Source organism: Podarcis muralis, chromosome 8 (genome assembly GCF_964188315.1).
Source record: "Podarcis muralis chromosome 8, rPodMur119.hap1.1, whole genome shotgun sequence".
Lineage (NCBI taxonomy): Eukaryota > Metazoa > Chordata > Lepidosauria > Squamata > Lacertidae > Podarcis > Podarcis muralis.
This window is the reverse complement of record NC_135662.1, coordinates 19721307-19742880: the sequence shown is the minus strand read 5'-3', so window position 1 is coordinate 19742880 and position 21574 is coordinate 19721307.

Genomic DNA, 21574 nt, shown 5'->3' with positions numbered 1-21574 from the left:
GGAATAGTTAGGCTGATAGGAACAAGTTATAGCCAAATGATTGTGCAATTTGGATCGTGTGTTTTTTAGGAACATAGGAAGCTGCCCGATACAGAGTCAGTCCATTGGTCCATCTAACTTACTGTTGTCTACACTGACAGACAGTAGGTTTTTTTGGGGTTTAGACAGGGTTATCTTGTTGGGGTGTGTGTTTATCTTCAATCTATTAATCTTGCTCTCTATGTGTGCACCGTGGAAGCTTCAGTAATGCTTTTAGGGTCACCAACATGAGACAGGTGTTGTTTGAAGGAGAGTTACTTTGCTTGACACAAACAAACATACACTGTTTACATACTATATACAGGTTACATGAAAGTTTTTCTTCCTCTGGTCCCAGAGGGCTTTCTGTAATTCATAGACCTTGTTGAACCAAGTTGACACACAAGTTCTAAGTCAACTTGCACACAGTCCTGAAGACTGGCAATTCTCAGACAAGCTCTTCTCAAAGTCTTCATCTCAGCTCTTCTCTTCAGGTAACTCCACAGTTCCACAATCCACTCCTTCTTGTTGTTGTTGTTTAGTCGTTTAGTCATGTCCGACTCTTCGTGACCCCATGGACCAGAGCATGCCAGGTACTCCTGTCTTCCACTGCCTCCCGCAGTTGGGTCAAACTCATGCTGGTAGCTTCGAGGACACTGTCCAACCATCTCGTCCTCTGTCATCCCCTTCTCCTTGTGCCCTCAATCTTTCCCAACATCAGGGTCTTTCCCAGGGAGTCTTCTCTTCTCATGAGGTGACCAAAGTATTGGAGCCTCAGCTTCACGATCTGTCCTTCCAGTGAGCACTCAGGGCTGATTTCCTTCAGAATGGATACGTTTGATCTTCTTGCAGTCCATGGGACTCTCAAGAGTCTCCTCCACCACCATAATTCAAAAGCATCAATTCTTCGGCGACCAGCCTTCTTTATGGTCCAGCTCTCACTTCCATACATCACTACTGGGAAAACCATGGCTTTAACTATGCGGACCTTTGTTGGCAAGGTGATGTCTCTGCTTTTTAAGATGCTGTCTAGGTTTGTCATTGCTTTTCTCCCAAGAAGCAGGCGTCTTTTAATTTCGTGGCTGCTGTCACCATCTGCAGTGATCATGGAGCCCAAGAAAGTAAAATCTCTCACTGCCTCCATTTCTTCCCCTTCTATTTGCCAGGAGGTGATGGGCCCAGTGGCCATGATCTTCGTTTTTTGATGTTGAGCTTCAGACCATATTTTATGCTCTCCTCTTTCACCCTCATTAAAAGGTTCTTTAATTCCTCCTCACTTTCTGCCATCAAGGTTGTGTCATCTGCATATCTGAGGTTGTTGATATTTCTTCCGGCAATCTTAATTCCGGTTTGGGATTTATCTAGTCCAGCCTTTCACATGATGAATTCTGCATATAAGTTAAATAAGCAGAGAGACAATACCTTGTCATACTCCTTTCCCACTCCTTCTTGGTAATGGCCAATGATCCACAACAAATGTAACCTGAGCCCTTTAATACACAAAGTTTCATGCCTAATCTTCCCAGTAACACTGATAAAGAAGTAAGGAGATTCAGCCAGCTGCTTTTCAGGAATGAGTCAGAATTAGCTCTTTCCTCACTAATGGAATTAACACATGAGCTGCATTCCTTAACATCTCTTCCATCCTTACCTGGAGATACCAAGAGTTGAACAATAGAACCTTTTGTATGCAAAGCAGATGTTCTACCATGGAGCTACAACCCTTTTAGCAGTTGATGTGACAGACCAACCAACCAGTAGATTCCTAAACAAATTGTTTCAGCTGATACCACTTAAAAATTTGTGACAGGAGTAAGTTGGACAAACTCTAAAGAATCATCACTTTTATTACCCTTAACCTCTCAGAGTAGCTAAAAAATGTATGAGCTAATGAGAGACGGCAGTTCAGACATATTAAAATAAGCTAAGTACAGCAAAAGGAAGTGGTTACAAGGAACAGCTTTCCTGAATTAGCATGTCGGCACGAGGGGTAGGCATTAAACCTAGTGGTATCTCGAGTATGCTAGGCCAAAGGCAGGTTGAGAAGCCAAAGCATGCCGGAGGCTACACAGCTAAAACTACTTAAAACCATCTACTTATATCTTCACACATTTTGACAATTCCCTCGCATGCATAGTTGGGGGAAGTGTGTGTGAAAGAGCAGGAGGGTTATCCCCCCAACCTGTTCAATGTAGATTTACTGGGGAACTTGGTATTATTGTTGTCCAAGCTGCTGGCTATCAATACAAGTTTTCATAATGCTTACTGCTTCTAAGGGTGGGTGTAAGACACAAATAAAATATCATGATAGCACAGTAACCCATACACAACTGCCAATGTTAAGCAATCTTAACTCCTAAAAACTCACAGGGGTATTCAAAAGGGAAACTGAACAATGTCATAATCAGTCAGTGTCCCTGCCACCCAATATTCAGGAGTCAGGGACAAACTATAGATGAAGAATGGACCAATTCATTCCACGTGCAAGCTTCTTTGAGATAACCAGCTGTCTACTGCTGAAGACATAGAGCTGGTCAAAACTGATCTTCTGTTTGACCCAGCATGGCAGTCAGTATAGACTTATGCCTTAATTCAGAAATTCCCCAGCCTGGTACCTTCCAGATGCTTCGGGCTACAACTCCCATCAGCCTCAGCCAGCACAGTCATGCTAGTTGGGGTTGATAGGTGTTGTAGTCCAAAATATCTGAGGGCACCAGGCTGAGGAAGGCTGCTTTATGTCAATATTCTTCCGGTGAATGAAGGCGCAACAATACCCATATTGGTCTCACGGCAAAAGCTGTATATGTTTTCTGAAGAGATGTGGTTTGCTTTTAAAGGTTCTAAGGCCATGTTAAGAGCACTCACAAAAGCATTAAAATGTTTCTGTCAAATATGTGTTTGTGGCCCATGACCTTTGACCTTTAAAAATGTTAGTGTGGTTTTTGCATTGTTCTAGTACTGGCAAATTGTGTTCCTTGGATGGGCATTTCAACGTGTAACAAGGTGTAACAAGGCAAAGTTGCTAATACAAAATCTAATGTACTTGATAACAAATACAATTTGCATATATTAGAATGGTTCCTGGGGGGAAAGCACACACATATGCAGGGCAGAAGTGCAGAGTGACACACTAGTGTCTCATTCGTTTCCAGGGAAAATAATCAAAAGCAGGTTTATGCAAATTCAGGGAGGAAGCAGAATGGAGGGCAAAACCAGTGCTTAATATTCTCAGTCGGTATAATTATCAGTTTTAAAATGCAATGCCCTTTCTACTGTGTAGATAAAAATGTTTACCTTCCATTTGCTGGCGCAAGCTGCTCTGTGATGAGGTGCTGCTTGCTCTCATACAAGAGGCTTAAGCAGGAGCAAATTGAATAAATATTGCTTGGGCTGCTCACTACATATCAACTAGATGACCCCCAAATGCTTTGGAAAAAAGCGCCTACAACAAAGGCCATGCATGCAGGGAGTGTGTGTGGTGGTGGGGGGCATGTCTGTATAAAAGTTTATTCCTTATACAGTGGTACCTCAGGTTACATACGCTTCAGGTTACATACGCTTCAGGTTACAGACTCTGCTAACCCAGAAATAGTGCTTCAGGTTAAGAACTTTGCTTCAGAATGAGAACAGAAATTGTGCTCCGGTGGCACGGCAGCAGCAGGAGGCCCCATTAGCTACAGTGGTGCTTCAGGTTAAGAACAGTTTCAGGTTAAGAACGGACCTCCAGAATGAATTAAGTACTTAACCTGAGGTACCACTGTATCTGTAGGTGGAGAAGAGGGGCAGGAGGGGAGAGCATGGCCAATGGGTGGAGATTATGGGAGTTGTAGACCAGCAATATCTGGAGGGTCAAAGGTTATCCATCCCTCGTGTATAAAATAAAATCTCCCCCTTCCCCAGTATAGTTTGGTGCCATAGTTTCCCCTTCTTGTTGCCACAAGCCTTTATTTCTTACTTGTCCCTAAACTAGAAATTTGGGTGATAATAGGCAGCTGAATTATCTGTTTGGTGTAGGATTTCCACTCACACTGAATTGATGGGAAGCTTTAGTTTGTATGGTGAAATCTTTACCTGCACATTCAATCCCAGAAGCTTCCCCTCCGCCCTGAGAGGATCAGGAGTTCACACTTACTTCCTTGTATTAGTGGCACCGCTTTCCTTTATACTGGCAAAGCACTTTGGCACTGTGTCACGTTGCATGAATAATAATTACAGAGCGAAAAGAATTATCATAGCAAATATCCAGAAATTATGGACCAGGTCAGAGGGATCTTTGAGGCAAATTCCATAAGGACAATTGTTCCTTGCATGCTTTCATGGCAAACAGCTTCTCATTTTTGGCCTGCTTGCAGTTTGGAACCAGCCTTGTGGAAATGGAAGAGGAGTGTTTTTGTTTCACGCATTAAAAAAAAAAATCTCCGTCAAGCTCATTGCAAGCTCACCCTTAAAGAAGACTTGACAAACCATAACTGTGGGGAAAGAGTATATTTATTCAAATGTAACAACATAGAGGATCTGCAAAGAACCAAAGGAACATAATTAGACAAATCGGAACATAGTCCAAGCAGGGAAGCTCCCTAAAATGGGAGGGATTTGTTTTCCCCCTGACTCCTGGGCACATTTACAGGCTCTACTTGTAGCCCCATAGCAAAGGATTGGAAGGAATTAGTCCTCCTTGCTACAAAAACAAGGGATGCGGGTGGCCCTGTGGGTAAACCTCAGCGCCTAGGGCTTGCCGATCGCATGGTCGGCGGTTCGAATCCCCGCGGCAGGGTGAGCTCCCATCTTTCAGTCCCAGCTCCTGCCCACCTAGCAGTTCGAAAGCACCCTTAAGTGCAAGTAGATAAATAGGTACCGCTTTATAGCAGGAAGGTAAATGGTGTTTCCGTGTGCTGCACTGGTGCTGGCTCACCAGAGCAGCTTCGTCACGCTGGCCACGTGACCCGGAAGTGTCTCCAGACAAGCGCTGGCCCCCGGCCTCTTAAGTGAGATGGGCGCACAACCCTAGAGCCGGACACGACTGGCCCGTACGGGCAGGGGTACCTTTACCTTTTACCTTTTTTACAAAAACATTGGGTATGTGAACCTGATTTGGGACGCGGGTGGCGCTGTGGTCTAAACCACTGAGCCTAGGGCTTGCTGATAGGTTTGAATCCCCACAACGGGGTGAGCTCCCATTGCTCGATCCCAGCTCCTGCTAACCTAGCAGTTCAAAAGCACATCAAAGTGCAAATAGATAAATAGGTACCGCTCTGGTGGGAAGGTAAACAGAGTTTCCATGCGCTGCTCTGGTTTTGCCAGAAGCAGCTTAATCATGCTGGCCACATGACCCAGAAAAACTGTCTGCGGACAAACATGAAATGAGTGCTGCAACCCCAGAGTCATTCACAACTGGACTTAACTGTCAGAGGTCCTATACCTGTACCTTTTTTTATGTGAACCTGACAGGCACACTGTGTCCCCCCTTGGGTTGGTGTTCCCCCCCATCATACCTGCCCGGCCTAAAGGGCATCCCAAAGGAGCCAACAGGGCGAATGTTCAGGGATGATGGGAACGGTTGTCCAACAACTTCTGGAGACATGTAAGTTAACCACCTCAATATGGACTCATTGGTTTTCTTCTCCTCCCCACATTTTTTTTTGTATGGGGGGGGGAGAGGTTAGTGAGGATTTTATTTTCCTGTTTTCTAAATTCTCCCCTTTCCCCTCTTGACCTTTAAATGGTAGGAAGATGAAAAAGATCAACACATTGTACAATGGGAAGAGATTTGCTCTAGTGTGGTCCAGTCAGCTTTGAAGACTTATTTTAATTCTTGGCTGGGACGTGGTAAGGGGAAGGAAAGTGACATTTGTAATACAGGTGATTAATAAAAGAAATGGGCTGTGCTTTTGAGATGGCCTCGCGTCTGAGTGAAGGCAAAGCTGCTTAAAGCGCCTCCACATTTCAGAACTGCTCATTTAATGGACATGTAAAAATCCATATAAATGCTCAGTGCATAAGTTACAGCTGCCTGGGGGGAGCAGTAACTTTTGCAACTCCTCTTTACAATCTGTGTTAACCTTTCATAATGAATACATATATCTAATTGGGCCCTGTAAATCTTTCACACTCATATTTGCTTGTTAGTTCCCGTCTTGATAATGCCATGTCTCTCCCCTCCAGCTGTGTATGTACAAAACAAAGAAGCCACAACTTTACATTAAGGAAGTGATATGCTTATTTTGAAATGGGTAAGTATATATCATTGTAAGCTGTGCATATATCTTCCAGTAAATCTGATTTGACCTAAATTTGACTGGAATGGTCCAAATCCCTTGACCTGTTCACACAGTAGCTGGATCAATGTTTCTCCTGTTTCATGTTCTAGTCAGAGTCTGGCAGAATTTTCATTTGGAAGCAAAAAACCAGGTGTGCCTGATGTCAGGGATGCACACCACAATTGCCTCATTACGTAAATCATGTTCAGAATACCACAACACACACGTAACTGGCTGTAAAGTAACATAACATTGTATATAATGAAACTGTAATCGTCATATCAAAAAATTGCAAAGCACAGTTTCCAGTGACAATAACATATCATATTATTATTAACCTTCTATATGTTTTTATTGTTGTAAAGTCCAAGGATAGTCTAGTCCAAAGATTGTCAAGGCCAACAATTACAATGTACTGTTCCTGTTGGCAATGCCATTTCATACTGATATCTTCCTTCTGCATAGTCCTATGTCCTGAGAGTGTAACAAACAGAACTACTTAGTAACAATAAGGCAGCTGATGATAGACTAGTTCTCAGGATACACCCTGACTGGCAACTTCTGCTTTCCTGTGGACTATTTTGGCTGAAAAAACCTACCGAAAAAATCTCCTGGAAACCTTGTCGCTGAAGAAACCCAATGGGCAAAACAAGGGTGTATCCTGAGTGCATTGCATTTTTTTTATATGAAGATTGCAGTTTTATTATATATAATGTTATGTTACTTTACAGCCAGTTACGTGTGTGTTGTGGTATTCTGATGTCAGGGGTGGGCAACCAATGATCCTTCAGTTGCTGCTGAACTCCATCTTCCATCAGCCCTGCCCAACATGGCCAGCTGTCAAGGATGATGGGAACTGTGGTTCACCAAGATATAGAAAGCCACAAGTTCCTCCACTTCTGTACTAAGCCCTTTCCTGTGATTTTCCTTGATTTTTCCTATACTGGGGATGGGGAACCTGCTGCCCTGTTGCATAGGTGATGTATTAACCCCCTCCCCCCCCCATGTGAGGGTAGGTCCCAAACAAAATTCAACTTATACAAGGTAGGATTTTGATTCAACATTAGGAAGAATTTCCTGATGGTACAAAGCTGTTTGACAGTGGAACAGACTGTCTCAGGTGGTGAACTCTGTGATCCTATGTTTCTATGGCCGGCCTCTGACAGAAGGAATCATTACCATTTTTACCATTATTGTTTAGACCTACATAGCAAACACAGTGAATGAAATAATAAAATTCGAGAATGGGGGTTGATCCTTAGTTTAGTAAGGCTCTTTTTACATTCTTTGATCCTGTTTGCAGCTTAATGAGAAACTTTTAAAAGTAGTTTGGTAGATGTATGTTCACTTCCCAGCTGCTGTTATCCTCCAATTGCCGTCACCGTGCCACTGTTTAGAATTCCACTCAACAATCTTCTCTCGTTGACACTTTCAAAGACTATTTGCAGATTTCTTTGAAATCTTCCCATTCTTAATACCACCAGCCTGTTCTAAATACTGCTCCACAAAATGTGGTTCATTTTTCAATTAGAACAATGATCTCACCATGTAGGAGGGAAACGGGATATTATTATTATTATTATTATTATTATTATTATTATTATTATTATTATTATTTTAAAGAAATTGAAACCTGTGCAGTGTTACTTGGAGTGTTTGGAATGTAGATCTGAACCCAGCCACATTTGTGTGTGTGTTATGATAGGGCTGGTTGAATCGCAATTACAAAGCTTTCTATAGTAGACTTGCTGAAATGCATGCATGGCTGGATATCATAAAGAATTTATACGGAGGTGTTAGGAGTGATTTGAGATTCCCATTAAAAGGAATAGCCTTAATCATCCACAATAACATTGCATTAATTATTGAAAGATCTAATCAGTAGTCTGAAATTGCTTACATGAAATATTAACCAGGTGTGCAGATGAATTCTTAGATTTGTGATGGGTGTACAGGCACCAGGTACAATTTGGCTGTTATTATTTACAGTAGCAATATGCTGAGAAAGTGTGCAAAAATGTGGCCATAAAGATGGCCTGCAGCTGAATGGGATTGCCTCATCTCAAAACAAAACACCCCCTTGCAAAACAAACACACACACACACACACAAAACCCCACCCTTGATTTCAGGGGGAGTGACAACACTGCTACATGAGTGAACTGGATTTAGTGTGGTTGTGATATGAGCAGCCAGTAAAGCAATCACCTATGTCTATTTACGTGGGGATGCGGGTGGCGCTGTGGGTAAAAGCCTCAGCGCCTAGGGCTTGCCGATCGAAAGGTCGGTGGTTCGAATCCCCGCAGCGGGGTGCGCTCCCGTTGCTCGGTCCCAGCGCCTGCCAACCTAGCAGTTCGAAAGCACCCCCGGGTGCAAGTAGATAAATAGGGACCGCTTACCAGCGGGAAGGTAAACGGTGTTTCCGTGTGCGGCTCTGGCTCGCCAGAGCAGCGATGTCACGCTGGCCACGTGACCCGGAAGTGTCTCCGGACAGCGCTGGCCCCCAGCCTCTTGAGTGAGATGGGCGCACAACCCTAGAGTCTGTCAAGACTGGCCCGTACGGGCAGGGGTACGTTTACCTTTACCTATGTCTATTTACACCAATCTGCTAGACTCCACTAGCTGTAATGGGCAAGTGTTCTTAATTCTGAGTCAAAGGGCTCCGAATAATCACCTAGGCCTATACATTGGCCCAAGCCACTCACATTGCATGATGGCCAAGCTCTCCTCAGATCAAACTGGATTGGCTCAGAAATGGATTTTCCCCAAATTGCAGGGAAAAGCTCTACTTTTTTCCAGTAGCAAGAAACCCAAGCTACCCCTTGACCCAAGTCCCTAATCCCACCCTATGCTACAAGGCTTTACCTGGATGCTACTAGTATTCCAGAAATGACAAGTAAGGGCAAGTGAGGGAGGATGCTCCCCCTTCCATGTCCAGCACCTGCATTACAGCACTCCAGATGCCACAGCAGGGAGAAGGACCAGAGTCTTCCCTCTTCTTACTTACTACTGGAGCAGCAGCAGCAGCAGCCACGTAAGTGGATGAGAGAGAAAGCACCGCAGACTTAATGATGGGGAAAGGAAGGGAATTCTTCTCTAGTTCAGATTAAGACCCAAGCCGCAGAAAAATTTAGGGTTCCAATGCACACATAGTATTAGAGGCAAGCATTATGATCCTCAAAATAAAAGGTAAAGGTAAAGGTACCCTTGCCCATACGGGCCAGTCTTGACAGACTCTAGGGTTGTGCGCCCATCTCACTCAAGAGGCCGGGGGCCAGCGCTGTCTGGAGACACTTCCAGGTCACGTGGCCAGCGTGACAAAGCTGCATCTGGCGAGCCAGTGCAGCACACGGAACACCGTTTACCTTCCCGCTGGTAAGCGGTCCCTATTTATCTACTTGCACCCGGGGTGCTTTCGAACTGCTAGGTTGGCAGGCGCTGGGACCGAACAACGGGAGTGCACCCCACCGTGGGGATTCGAACCGCCGACCTTTCGATCGGCAAGCCCTAGGCGCTGAGGATTTTACCCACAGCGCCACCCGCTTCCCTAATCCTCAAAATACAAGTCTGCAAATATGAGTTTTTAACATCATCTCTTCTTGCATCTGCTGAGGCCTATTGCCAATTCCACAGTAGTGACAGATTGAGCTACAAGACTGTTAATGCCAGTTGCAAAAAGGGATTGGTCTTTTCAGAGGTCCGAACTGAAAGTTTGCAGAGGGCTTTTGAAATTAGGCTGCTGCTTGCCCATCGAGGTCTTCAGCAATTAAAACCAGAATTTTGCAATGTAATCTGAAAGAAATTGTGACACAGTGTAGTCATTTTAAAACTTTCAAGCCATGTTCCTTTCATGAGAGGTCAGCCAATTGTGTCTAGGCTTGGTAACTGAAAATTATTTCCTCAACCCAGTTCTACACAGAGCTAACCCCCCTCCCCATTTAGGATTTCTGCTGGAGAGATTAGGTTAGCCAGATATAGCAGGCACATCACAGTGGTGAGAACTTCATTCACATATTTGCTGAAGCCCTTGGAATATGAATACATTGGCAACTAGATCACAGTATGCATTATACATGCCGAATATTACTAAGGTTTTGCTTATGGCCATGCAGGCAAACCATCACAAAAAACCCCAATGAAAATTAAATACTTCCTTCCGTATTGGAGCTCTAGAATTCTAACAGCGACTTTTCACTATCAAAGGCTCACTTCAGCCCTCTTCAGGTATTTTCCCACACATGGTTACTACTCTCTCTCTCTCTCTCTCTCTCTCTCTCTCTCTGTGTGTGTGTGTGTGTGTGCAGAGGTGCAGAGAGTGGGGGGGGGGATAAGTGAGTGTACTGCCTGGTCCCCCTGCCTCCCTCCTGTAGCCCTTCAAATGCTGGTAGCTGAATTTCAGCAATGAGGATCCTGCTCTACACATGCAGAATCATGGACGATCAGGTTTGTATAGCCCAAACTATAATTCTCCTGGGGCATTTACTGGGAATCTAGTTGATAAGACACAACACAAATGTACCCATCCATTCAATAATATCTCACACTCATGTGAATCAATAATCAATGGCCTGCAATTCAGGTTCTTTGGATGATCTCAGGCCCTACAGTTATGGAAGAGAAACTCTTTCCATTTTGTCTATGCAATGCAAAATTGTAGTCACCTCCAACATGCCCCTTGCAGTCACCTTTCTTTTGAACTTAGAGGCCCTAATTGTTACAACCTTTCCATATAGGGGAGTTCCTCCAGCCCATTAATCATTTGGGTTGCTTTGTTCTGATTGCTTAGTATTCCTCTTCCAACTTATTTTCTGGTGTTTGGCTCTCCTGAAATTCCAACATACCTATAAACTGACAGACAGTCAACAGAGACAGTCAACACTCCACCATTTCCCCACCCCCAGAAGTCCATAGCATCCTTTTTGAGATACAGAAGCAACTCAGGTTTTTGCAGGGCCCCCCTAGGCCAGGTCCTCTGAAAATGACAGTTGTTTGCAGCATGTTCCCTATGAATGAAGGTTGTTGTTTTTTTTAAAGCATAATTCTATTTTAAATGCTTAACCTTAAGTTTCCTGGGTTCATAAGAGATGGAAGAGACCTCCATGTTCACCTGTTGAAGAAGGAAAGATTGTTGTCATATCCTTGAGAGGTGGCCATTCAGTTCCTGTTTAAAAGCCTCTAACTACCTTCCAAGCAGGGATGGAGAAGATATTTGATTCAGTTTACATGTAAAGGTAGACCTACTTCATTTGTGCTTTTTGAAACACCATGAGAACTGAAACACAGGACTCAACTATGTTAGGGTTTTTTTTCTCTTTAAGCATTTTAAATTTCGTTATAACACTGTGACACCATATGGCGCTGTAGAGTTTTGTCTTTCAGAAATTTCTTAATTTTGTGATACAGTGAACTTCAACCAAGGTTTACAAAAATGCATATATGAATGTATTCATGAAAATAACATACAGAAATGCATTATATTAAGGGGGAGACTCCTTGCATAAATGTGCCCATTAGTCAAAACTGTATACAAAGTGTTTATTTGGGGAAATTTGCACTAAAATGCTGAATAAGCTTCATAGGTGGTTGTTTTTTTTAAAAAAGGGCAAATTGCTTCAGAAATATGGAGAACTGCATTTAAAATTCAGAAAATGAGAGAAGCAAAATTGACAGATCCATCCAGTCCTATGTACTGAGCAGTTTGTTCCATTGCTGGAACTGCTTTTGTTAAAGCATCATAAAAACCAACCAATTTTTTACTTTAAAACTTGGTATTTGTCTTGCTGCTCTATCAAGTTATCCTATTGGCCATTGATCAACTGTATATTGCCTCTTTGTTCTTCTACTGATCACATGACTGACTGCTTAATTAATTCATTAATAATTGCTATCAAACTCATTCCATAACTGAATTAATTTTCCGCCTGCTTAATTCATGCAGTTCTTTAATGGTTTGTCTGCATAGTGGATTAATCACTGGCCTCGTTTCTTTTTACTTTTTTTTTTAAAAAATCCCTCTACCATACTGGTTTAATTTTTCTCCCTTAAAAAAAAATTAGTTCACTTTTAGTAGGATAATCTTTGTAATCCACTTTTAAATAATTCCACTGATAGTCTAATTACATAACTAAATTTATTTATACTGTTAAATATCTTCTAAATGCAAGCCACTAGCCCATATCTCCAGGTGCCAGTGCCAGTTAATTATTATTTTCGGTCCCTCCCACTACTATCTCTTCATTGAAAATTAAACCCAGTGTTTATCCCCCTTCATAGTCCCAGTTTCATTTCATTAACCTTTGGGGGGAAAACATATGGTAAATATACTAGATATCTGCAACCCGAGATTCGCTTCATTATTTTTAATCCTCAAGGGAAAACGTGACTCATCCACACGCAGTAACATAAAGCTCTTCTGTACCTTGATCATGTGTGAAATTTTCCTTTCAGTCAAAATCCCCCAGTTTGCATTGCTTTCTAGCTTTGTATAAATGACTCTTCTTCCTCCCGCCTGTTATAATATTTGTGAACATTCTGTGGCATCACAGCAGGTTCGGCAATGGTTCATAGGGCTCATGGTCAGCAAAGAGGCAAACGGTTACCTGTTTACTTCAAACCCATGCAAAGAGTGTGTCAGAAACAGGAGGCAGATCAAGAAACATGCCAGAGGTCAGGATTCGTCAGGCCCAAAGGACAAACCATGGGGACAAGGCTGAGGAGCAGGCCAGAAGTTAGGACCCAATAGCTAGTCAGTCTTGAAGAACAAACAAGGAGGCAGGACCAAAGGATCACATAAGAACTCAAGAACATCATGAGCAAGAGATGATTGAGCAAGACATACTGTACAAGGAGCCCATTCATAGCCTTTCCTGTCCAGAATGATCCAGTAGAGGAAGACAGAAGAACTACCCACCGTGGAAGAATGGCAGATGAAAGTTATAGACTATATGGGACTGGCAGAGATGACCGGCAGAATCCGAGACCAGGGGAAAGAGACGGCGGAAGAAGATTGGAAGAAATTTAAAGACTATCTTAAGAAATATTGTAAAATTGTTGAAGGTTAAGACGATGTTGATTTTGAAATTAAGGGGTTGCTAGCTGTAATCTTTATGTGAATATGAAAAGTAAGCTTAAAAATCTAACAGAAATTAAGGGAAGGATTTGTTGAAGAGACTTAATTAGAGAATGGAATACAGTAAGGAGAGGTATGAGGAGGTCGGGAAAGTAAGTTTCATGAACATAAGGGAATGAAGTTATACATGTGGGTTTTTTTGCTTTTTCTGTATGTATTTTTGTTTTTCTTTTTTGTGTTTTTGTGATTTTTATGTTTTATAAAATTTGTGAAAATGCCAATAAATATCTTTATAAAAAAAACCAGAATGATCCAGTAGACAACATGGAGTCAATCTAGGATCTGAGACATACAGTAATTGCAGCATGCACTTCAGTGCATGGGGCGGTTTCACAGATTGCCAAGTACAAGCCACCCAGCTCTTCACAGTCCACAGCTCCCTTTTCTGTCTCTTTCTTTCTTTCTTTCTGATGAAGAAATTCTTTATTGAAATTCATTAATGGCATTACAGATTTAACTTCACACATACTATATATATATATATATATATATATATATATATATATAGTCTTAAATTAGTTTAACTTAGAATGTTAATTTGACCTTCTAATTCCATTTAGATATCAGCTAAACTAAAATCATATAATGGTACATAAAATAAAACAAAACAACAACAGACTGAAGTAAAATAAATACAGACTTCCCATCATTTCCCAATATACAGTGGTACCTCAGGTTACATACGCTTCAGGGTACATACGCTTCAGGTTACATATGCTTCAGGTTACAGACTCCGCTAACCCAGAAATAGTGCTTCAGGTTAAGAACTTTGCTTCAGGATGAGAACAGAAATCGTGCTCTGGCGGCGGGGTGGCAGCAGGAGGCCCCATTAGCTAAAGTGGTGCTTCAGGTTAAGAACAGTTTCAGGTTAAATACGGACCTCTGGAACGAATTAAGTACTTAACCTGAGGTACCACTGTAGTTGACATTTGTGATTTTGAATGTACTTATAATTATTACCTTACATTTAATATACTTTCTAATACTTTCTTGCAACCTAGCATACCGACTTTCCTTTCTTTCTTAATATTTCATGTACACAGGAGTCATTCAAACACTACCACAGATAATTTGTCGCTGTTTTTTTCTTGTAAGTATCTCTTAAACATTTCCCATTTTTGAGAAAATAATTGTTTGGTGTTACCTCTTAACCTCTTTGTTAGTTGAGCAATTTCCACATAGTCTAATAATTTATTTTGCCATTCAGTTAGTGTTTGTATCTTTTCCCCTTTCCAATTAGATGCCATCAATAGTTGGGCAGCCACTGTTGCATATGAAAAGATTTCTCTTATATTTTTTCGGAATGTCTCTACCAAAGATTTCTAACAGAAAGGCTTCTGGTTTCTTTAAAAATGTTAATTTGAACATTTTTTTCATCTCCTCATAAACAATATTCCAAAAATCTTGGACTTTTCTGCATGTCCACCACAGATGATATGTCTAAATCACTCCTAACAATAGCAACTAACAGCCTAAAAGAATAAAAAGTGCACAGCATTTAGTCTGTTATATATATGCAACAGAGGGTTTGCCAATTAGATGAGCACTGATTAGATATAGACTAGGTAAGGACAAGCAAATTCATAACAGACCTAGTAAGGAGAAAAACAATCCTATTAAGAAGGGGGGGGAGAGGTAACGTGTAACTGCTTGGCAATATATGTTGCTCCTAGTTCAACTGAGTATAAGGTGTATATATATTTTTGGCAAGCAATTAATTGCTTGATTTATTTATTCCTCATTAAACTGATGCATGATTTACCACCTAATTTGTCCTTTGCCTAATCATCTTGTCACTGACCTTGACTAAATATCTAAATTGCTAACTGATTTGGTGTTTCTTACCATGATAGTATAAGGTCCTGGCGGCCAACCACAAGATTGATTTTCTGTCTGTACTTTATCCTCCTTTGTTTCGTACATTCCAGTTTCCTGCTATTAATACTTCCCCTTTCTGCTTCCCTCATACAACCCAATCGGCATTCACTTACAATTGTTCCAAAGCTTGATAAAGAAGTAAAAATTAAGGTGACAATCATAAACTGACAAATCCATTTGTCTTCAGAAGAACCTATTTCAGAAACGATGCATTTAAATCTGGTTGAAAGTTGCTTTTCATACCTCAAGCATGCTTCTCTGAAATTATCCCTGCATTAAGATGAAAAAACCCCACACAAAAACCTCCCCTGAGGAATCTGTACTCTGATCAAAACTTTCTGAGATTTCTATGAAATTCTTAAGATGTTTTGTCCAAGTAGGAACTTATAATAATAGGTTTTTGTTGTTGTGTTGTTGTTTTTTTAAATCTGCCCTTCATCAGAAGGTCTCAGGACAGGTTTCAGCATGTAAGAACACAATTTAAAAAGCAAAGAATACACTCCATTCATAATCCCAAAATCAACAATGCCCATGACACGTCACATGATATAGCGGCAATGAATTTAGCAGCAATGAAAAGGGAACTCTCCTTATGAGCCAGTGTGGTGTAGTGGTTAAGAGCGGTGGACTCGTAATCTGGTGAACCGGGTTCGCGTCTCCGCTCCTCCACATGCAGCTGTTGGGTGACCTTGGGCTAGTCACACTTCTTTGAAGTCTCTCAGCCCCACTCACCTCACAGAGTGTTTGTTGTGGGGGAGGAAGGGAAAGGAGAATGTTAGCCACTTTGAGACTCCTTTGGGTAGTGATAAAGCGGGATATCAAATCCAAACTCTTCTTCTTCTTCTTATGCTGCTGGCAGATGCAGCTCATTGCTTTGCTAGCTACCTGGCAGGTGGGTTGATACAGGGAGCTGAGAGGCAGCAGGTAGGTTGTCTTTTTTATATATATAATATTTTTTATTGTGTTTACATTATTTTTACCATAGTCACAGTCCTTTAAAATCACAACATCACCTGTAGTCTTGCTCAAACTGAGCCTCGACTTCCCCCCTCCCATTACTTGGCTTTCATAAATATTCACTTACAACTTAGCATTTCTATTTATGGAAGTGAGAGCTGGACCATAAAGAAGGCTGATCACTGAAGAATTGATGCTTTTGAATTATGGTGCTGGAGGAGACTCTTGAGAGTCCCATGGACTGCAAGAAAATAAAACCTATCCATTCTGAAGGAAATCAGCCCTGAGTGCTCACTGGAAGGACAGATCGTGAAGCTGAGGCTCCAATACTTTGGCCACCTCATGAGAAGAGAAGACTCCCTGGAAAAGACCCTGATGTTGGGAAAGATTGAGGGCACAAGGAGAAGGGGATGACAGAGGATGAGATGGTTAGATAGTGTTCTTGAAGCTACCAGCATGAGTTTGACCAAACTGCGGGAGGCAGTGGAATACAGGAGTGCCTGGCGTGCTCTGGTCCATGGGGTCACGAAGAGTCGGACACGACTAAACAACTAAACAACAACAACATTTACCTTCTTTCATGCTTATAAAATTTACCTTATTAATTGTAAAGAGATTCCAAAAATTAGCATTACAAAATATTTTAACTCAAACCTGCAAGCGTTTTCAAATGATTACAATGTTCTCTCATATATTGTATAAATTTACTCCAGTCCTTTTCAAACAGCTCATCAAACAGCTTCACCAGTTCTGCACTGTCTGCCATTCTTCCAGTGTTGGAACTTCCTGCTGCTTCCATTTCTGGGCTAAAAGTATCCTTGCAGCTGTGGGAGCATACATAAATAAATTTTTATCTTTTTAAGGAATTTCTTCTTCAATTATACCCAACCAAAATGCCTCTGGTTTTTAAATAAATGTATTTTTAAAAATCCTTTTCAGTTCATTATATATCATATCCCAGCAGGCTTTAACCTTAGTACATGTCCACTAGGTTGGTGTGGTTCTCATGCACTAGTGTGAGTGCCAAATTGGCTCTAACTGTGCACCTGAACATACTGCACATACTGACTTCCTGATCACCTGATCACCTCCTTCTCCCCACTCCCATTGCATAACAGCAACCCAACTGATAGGAAGCCTATTGTAGCAAACCATTTCTGGGTTTTGGGGGTCACTTTGTTAAAAAATCCCAACACTTGGAAGGGTGGGGGGCAAACATATATATATTTTAAATAATTTGCTCATTGTATGTAAACAATGGGTACATGTTACAGTGAGTGATGAAGAGAATGAGCATGGATAGAAGCTTAGAAGGCTGTGATGAGGGTGGAGGCATGACTCAGGAATCATGTGCAATAGAAGACTTGGAGAAGGTTGAGGCACTGGCTCCTTCCTTGGAGGAAGAACTGCCAGGACCTTCTTCAGGACCCTCAGCCACAGTACCCCTGTCTGCTCATGTGGCCCAACAGGTGAGTGCCCTTTAACAGCCAGTCAGCTCCTTGGGTAAGTGGGGCTTACTGCATTACAGATCTGGTTGACACATATAAAGCTTCAGTTGAGGGAGTGCTTACAGAAACACCATTTTGTGTAAATGCCTTAGCAGGACCCTGGGAGCTCTCCAAGGTCCTTCAGGTGTGCTGGCTGCCACGGGTTTCTGCTGTGGATTTTTGCCTTGAATTCCTGACTCCAACTTTTTTTTTTTTTTTAAAAAAATAATTTTTTATTAATTTTCCAAACATGTATTATATACCAACAACAAAACAAAACAAAACATACAAACAAATAAACATGTATAATTTCATAAACTCATTTTCCTTCACCTTGTTTCCCGGACTTCCCCATACCCCCCTTTTTCTGCATCCTTGTTTTTCCCTTTTATCAGCAACCCTCCATTTAATTAATTAATTCATCTTCATTGTAATTCCCTTAAATTTATGATATACAGCTGCAATTCTCTGTTTCTTAACACCATAGCATCTCAGCACTCCTCAATGTTACAACAGTTTTTAAGGTATATTTTGAATTTCTTCCAATCTTCTTCCACTGTCTCACTCCCCTGGTCTCGGATTCTGCCGGTCATCTCTGCCATTCCCATGTAGTCGATCACCTTCGCTTGCCATTCTTCCAGAGTAGGTAGCTGCTGCGTCTTCCAATACTTTGCCAGAAGAATTCTTGCTGCTGTGGTAGCATACATAAAGAAAGTTCTGTCCTTCCTTGGCACCAATTGGCCCACCATGCCCAGGAGAAAAGCCTCTGGTTTTTTAGGGAATGTCCATTTAAGGACCTTTTTAATTTCATTATAGATCATTTCCCAGTAGGCTTTAATCTTCGGGCAGGTCCACCAAAGGTGATAGAAAGTACCCTCAATCTCATTACATTTCCAACATTTATTATTGGGCAAATGGTAAATTTTTGCAAGTTTGACTGGAGTCATATACCATCTATAGATCATTTTCATTATGTTTTCTCTTAAAGCATTACAAGCCGTAAATCTAACACCAGTGTTCCATAACCTTTCCCAGTCATCAAACATAATGTCATGACCTATATCTTGTGCCCATTTAATCATAACTGATTTTACTGTTTCATCTTGTGTATTCCATTTCAGCAGCAAATTGTACATTCTTGACAAGTTCTTAGTATTGGGTTCTAACAGTTCTGTTTCTAATTTCGACCTCTCCTTCTGAAAACCTATTTTCCTGTCTTGTTTAAATACCTCATTTATCTGACGGTAGTGCAACCAGTCTCGTACTTTAGACCTTAATTTATCATAACTCTGTAATTTGACCCTTTCACCATCTTGCTCTAAGATTTCACAATATTTTGGCCATTTGGACTCCATATTAAGTTTTTTTGTCTCTTTAGCCTCCATTGGTGATAGCCACCTGGGAGTTTTACTTTCCAGTAAATCTTTATATCTTATCCAGACATTGTATAGTGCTTTCCTAACAATATGGTTTTTAAAACCTTTATGCATTTTTACCTTGTCATACCATATATAAGCATGCCAGCCAAATCTATTGTCGTACCCTTCCAGATCCAAAATGTCTGTGTTCTCAAGAAGCAGCCATTGTTTCAGCCAGCAAAACGCTGCCGATTCATAGTAAAGTCTCAGGTCCGGCAGGGCAAACCCCCCTCTATCTTTTGCATCAGTTAAAATCTTAAAGTTTATTCTGGGCTTTTTGCCCTGCCAGACAAATTTTGATATGTCTTTTTGCCACTTCTTAAAACAGTCCATTTTGTCCAGGATCTGGAGTGTCTGAAATAAAAACAACATTCTAGGCAGTACATTCATCTTAATAACAGCAATTCGGCCTAACAAGGAAAGTTTCAACCTTGACCATATTTCTAGATCTTTCTTCACCTCTGTCCAACATTTATCATAGTTATCTTTAAACAAATTCGCATTTTTGGAAGTCAGATTCACACCCAGGTACTTCACCTCCTGACTCCTTCCTGACTCCAACTATTGACTCGGTCTCCTGATGAAATACTTCCAGGCATTTTCCGTTAGCCCTGAGCTCTCACAGAACAAGACAGATAACAAGTTCCATCTTCAGTGAAAGGTGCATGCACCCACTTTAATGGAATTCTGATGAGCTTCACAATACAGAATGGAATGTATCTACATCTGCATTTACATCTGGGGAGACCCAGAGTCAAATCCTCCCTCAGCCTTGAAGCTCACTTTGGTCAGTGGCTATCTTTTAGCCTAACTTACCTCACAGAGTTACCATGACGTTCAACAAAGGGATGTGAGGATACTGCGAGGGATGAGGAAGGAATGAGTATTCTTGAACTAATTGGCGGAAATGTCAGATGAATGCAATAATAAATAGGTACTACTATGTGAAGGGACGTGGGTGGCGCTGTGGGTAAAAGCCTCAGCGCCTAGGGCTTGCCGATTGAAAGGTCGGCGGTTCGAATCCCCGCGGCGGGGTGCGCTCCCGTTGTTCGGTCCCAGCGCCTGCCAACCTAGCAGTTCGAAAGCACCCCCGGGTGCAAGTAGATAAATAGGGACCGCTTACTAGCGGGAAGGTAAACGGCATTTCCGTGTGCGGCTCTGGCTCGCCAGAGCAACAATGTCACGCTGGCCACGTGACCCGGAAGTGTCTCCGGACAGCGCTGGCCCCCGGCCTCTTGAGTGAGATGGGCGCACAACCCTAGAGTCTGTCAAGACTGGCCCGTACGGGCAGGGGTACCTTTACCTTTTACTATGTGAAGAGCTCCTTTTCCAGATTGGGGATGCAAAGAATTTAAGCACTATTTAGAAACCTACGTAAACTTTCTGAATTTTCCTCTTTCCAGATAAATTTCTTTGTGGTTCTACAGCAATGCAGTATGCAATATTTATGTATATGTGTTTGTAGGCACACAAGCGTGTGCACACACGCATACCAACGCATAAAATAGCACTGATATCACACCAAAAAGAACCGCGTATATGGAAAAAGCAAAAGCAATTAATTTCCCTTTTCAACTTGAAGTTTGGAGTTGCAGTCAATGCCCTTGAAGCAGACAACACATCAAACATGTTGCACGCCTACAAAGAAAGACATCCAGAATAAAAGAAGAGCAACAAACATTAAAGGGTAAGTTTTTACAAGCCCTGCTGGCTGTAATCTTAAATAAATGGAAGGGAGAGTTCTCTGACGCAGCTGAACGACAATGCAGAGAGATCCCGAGGGTCAAATGTGCCATAGTCCTTCAGAATTGATCCATGTCAACATTAAGAAGGGAGGACAAACCCTTTAACTGCTCATTTCTCCCCTTTCACAAAGAAGAATCTCTCCCTTCTCTCCATCCTAACCCAATGACTCTGAATATCTGTGAATGTCTAATTGCTGTCTATCCATGTTGAGGTGACCCAGTAATAAGGCTAATTCTCTGAGAGTTTACATGGCAAAGGATAGATTTACACTTTGCACCATGTGGGAGAGATGCTGGGTGATTCTTTCATGTGACACCCTGTGGGGAGAGAGAGACAGAGAAAGGGATGTTTGATTGCATTGATTCCCCTAGGGACACTGAGAGTCCCCATGAGTCTGACAAAGTGGCCAAGAACATGTGGCTCTCACATAATTTGACATACTGTACTGTTTTCTGTGTTCATGGATCTTTTTTTTAAAATGGAGGAATACTCATGTGGTGCCCCCAAACATGTGTTTTTGTGGGCTGTGAAAGCATGGCCTGTTCTGGGACTCAATATGTTGGAGGGTATTAATATGAGGCCAGGGACATCAGACACTACAAAGGGCTTAGTCATATGTGCTCATAAAGCTTTTAATTACTGCAGACTCAATGAAAGGCAGCAGAATAACTACAACGATTTCAAA